Genomic DNA, 4,164 nt, shown 5'->3' on the forward strand with positions numbered 1-4,164 from the left:
TATCAAGATTTTCAAATTATCATTTAGAAGCAGATTTTCCTTGTAGAAACTAATTTTTCTGCCTTTTACCAAAAATAAACAAACTCTTGGGGGAAGAAAAGTGGATTAACTTCTGAAATCCTTGACCTTAATGTGTTCAGTGGATCTTAACAGTCATTCTTCCTGTGTTTCTTTATTCACTGCCAAATTGCATTAGAAGGAAACCTCACTGAAAGCTTCCCAGCCTCTTTTCTTCATCCCACTTTTATTCTGATACCAAAACAGTACATACAGCAGGATGTCATTGCTGGTACTAGTTGCACTGGTATCTGTTGGTACCAGTTAGTTCTGAGTCCAGTAAAGGTTCACATGGAGTAAGTCCTCTTCTCTTACAACCAAACATCAGCAGATAATCATTGACTTATAGAGCCTGTTGCTCTATTGATTTAACCTTTTGTCTCAAAACATGCACCGGCGGTAGTATACTGATTTCAGGGATATGCTAGAATCACTTTGGTATGTTTATCTTTTTACAAAGCCAGTCTAATAATAAACTACCCTTTTTGTAAAGGTATTTTAAAATATTTCAGCAGCAGACCTTCTGCTCTTTGATCAATATCCTCGCTTCACTTAACACCAGGTAGTATTATAAAACGGACCTTTTGTGACTATGGTCACTTCTGCAGCTATGAGAGGAGTGTTGCAGAGGTCTGGTCAGCAGATAAGGGCCATCTGTTTTAAAGTGTGTTGTATGTAATTTATAAATTGAATGTTGATGTTATATAATTTCAGAATTTTTTAAATTGGGAGATAAGCTGTTTAGCAAAGTTTTTAGCTTATATAGCCTGCAGTCTGAGCTGTTCTTACTAATCCTGGGTATGTGGTTCACCATGTTTTATGCTCTGCAAGTGAGGTTTCAACTGCTCTGTTTAATCCGTTCTTCAAAGGCTAATTACTACAGCCAGTGTTGACCCATTTCTTCTTTGCATCTCCACAGAAATGGAAAATATCCAATTCTGATCCCCTTTCATAAATGTTCATATTTCTGTGGATAGACACCTTTGGTGCTTGCTCTTTGAAACCATGCTCACATATGTACAGGTGTCATTTTGGATACTTTTCAGCATCAGCTTATTTTCTATTAGATAGTCCCCCTTTTCCTGTATTTGTGTGTGTACTGTATGTGTTTATGTAAATTTAGTATAGTAATTTTTTATTCAAGTATTTATTGTTCACCTGTTAATGTGCCAGAAACTGTCTTAGCCTTTGGGTGAAATCAAGAAAGTAGCTCCAGTTCCTGCCTTTGCTGAGATAGTGGTTGCTTTAGCTTGTACTCACCTGTCTGTGAAGGAGGTAAGCAGGGTACTATCTAGAAAATGGCAGGTGGCTTGCTTCTGATGGGACATCAGGAAGGCCTCTACGGAAATGATGCTTGAGCTAACACCTGACCTAGAAGGAGCAAGTCATATGCAAACCAGGGAAATAGCACTGCTAGAAAGGAGGCAGCGCCAAACCCAAAGGCTCAACCTAAAGGAGACTCACCGTTAGGCACTCATATTTATACAGACACCTCTACACACCCCAAACCTGAAGATGAGACTGGTTCTGCTGTTCATAATTCATTCAAGGTGGCACTGTTTGTGATAAACTGCTTCATGTCATCTCACAAATCTTTCTTTTGTTATAAAAATCTCTTACTTGCACCAACTGAGTGCTTCTTAATTTACCAACTTTCTTGTATGAATTTTCACCAACATAGTGACCTGCTGCTTGCTTCTAGACTGCACACTGGTTACTATTACTTTACCATCCATCTTGTGATTAGAGCAAATATCCCACATATTACCACTGTTGGGTCTGCTGGAGATAATCTGTGCAAACTCTGCCCCTCATTGGAAGTTCTGACATACTTGAACTCGTGCTGATGTTAGGGAATAGTTCTGGGATAGAGGACAACTTTGAAAGTGGTAGGAGGTTGAGAAACGGAGACTGAATTCTTTAGAAAGACCTGTTCCATTGAGTATTGACTTTGTCACAATGGTGATTATGCTTATGTGAATATGCTTGAGGATCACATTGGATTTTTGGTGAGATGCTATATTTTTTGCATTACATTTGCCTTCTCTGGTTTAGTTTTTGTTGCTGTTAACCCTTTTATAGAGCTGGCTTTATTCCAAATGATAGAGACTCCTCAGTTGATTTGTCTTGATTTAAGTTATCCTTACCACTTAGGATCTTCCCTTCACAGTAATTTGAAAGCCTTTATAAGCAAATTAGAAAATATAGCTGGATTTAGGCCAGTTCTTTGAAATACCACTAAATTAGGCTCTGATTTAAAGAAGCAGTCCTGTTCAGGTCTGAACCAGACCATTTATTGAATATACATCCTGGTACATATTTAATCAGTGAACATGGTTTGGTGTCTGTTCTTTACTCAGCCTCTGTGATCCATGTTGAATGATGCCTGAGACACTCCTGACCTCCACGTGGTCTTAGTCCTGTGGGAGTTACTGTTGCTCTCAGGACTGGTCCCTTTTTCAGAAGGAAAAGATAAATCTTCTAATTGTATACTCTTATCTGCATTCTAGGTATATTTGCCAAATTTTTTGCTATCTAGAGTTTTTTCCTCTTAACCTTAAGTCATATACAGTTTAATTCATCTGTCCTTTAAATGTTCAGAGTTCCCTTTTACTATTTTAACTTCGTGTTATTTGTGCCTTTGTTATCCATTCATCCAAATGAAGACTTCAAGTGAAAAGCAATCAGTCTAGTAGTCTTTTGCTAGTTTAAATCAAAGAAAGTATATGCCCAGTTGGTTTCTCTACCTCTTCTGAGAGCTGCCCATATATATACCTTTTAACATTTATTTTTAATTTTAAAAATTAAATACTTGGAACATTAATTCTATGTTGAGTACCCTCTGTGTCTGAGGGTAAATGGGTTGATGGTGGGATATAAAGTAACACAAGACAATCTTCACTGTACTTAAGAAACTGTCTTTATGTATGTATAGTCTTTGTTTTAAAAGCTGAGCATTCCAGTTTGCCCGTTTGTTTCTTTTTTTTGCGCCATTTTCTCAAATATATCTTCATATGACAGCCAAGGATCTTTACTCTGGTTTAAGGCTTTGGTGTTCAGACACATCACACTGTCACCTATTTTCACTTAATGTGCTGTACTTTGCTAAATTCTTTATATTCTTCAGTTGAATTTTATTCTTCCTTTCTGACAACATGTATCCAAGTAGAAGTTGCTGGCTACCTTATCAGCCATATTTCATCTGTGTACAGAACGTTTCTTCTCTTTGACCTTTGCTGTACCCAGACAGGAGAGTGTTTTTTACATACCACATCCCTCTTCCTTTACTGACTAGGTAGTAGTGTTCAAATTGGACCACTGTTTTACAAGTGGCTCTGAATATCTACCAGTTAAATGTTCTTGGGAATGACAAGTAGCAAATTGTCAGATTTTGTTTTGTTTTAGGTGATAAGCTTCTCTGACACTCAAGCCCATGTGTTCTCTATAAGAGCATTTGCATTCCAGCCTTGGGGCATCTGGAATGTCAGATTTTTAGTGCAATTGGGAGGATGTTGGATGGTCTTTAGAGTGTCAGGATCATACTGTTGAGTTCCTTTTTTATCTTTTCAAGCTTGCGTGGTTTTATTTGTTCAGACTACCTTTTGTCGGTGGGGATTGAGGGACAAATGATTTCTCAGAGTGCAATTTGTGTGTTAAGAAACTTAGAGCCAGGACATGAGAGAATCTCATGATTACTTTTATGATTAAGAACTGGTTTTGTATGTTCATGTAATTTGAACTGGTTTTGTATGTTCATGTAATTTCTTGAGTCAGGACTGTTTTGTTTTAGACATTATAGTTAACTTTATTATATTGCAAAGCTGCCTCAAACTTTTTAGTATGTAATGTGTGTGTGAACTTATATACCCTAGAAAAATTAAAAGTTGGGATCATTTTAACTGATGAATAATTGGATTGTCTAAATCTGAGCTGCTGACACTAAACAACTCATTTGCTTAGACATTTTCCTTTCAAGACAGATGATCAGTATATATTTTTTAATCTGCCATAGTCCTAATTTGACAATTCAATTAGTATACCATTTTTTTAAGGCAGCTTAGCAAGAATCCTGTGAAGTTCATTAATGGCAGATTAAAAACTTTCTGT

Source organism: Nannospalax galili, unplaced genomic scaffold (genome assembly GCF_000622305.1).
Source record: "Nannospalax galili isolate Female #2095 unplaced genomic scaffold, S.galili_v1.0 scaffold169, whole genome shotgun sequence".
Lineage (NCBI taxonomy): Eukaryota > Metazoa > Chordata > Mammalia > Rodentia > Spalacidae > Nannospalax > Nannospalax galili.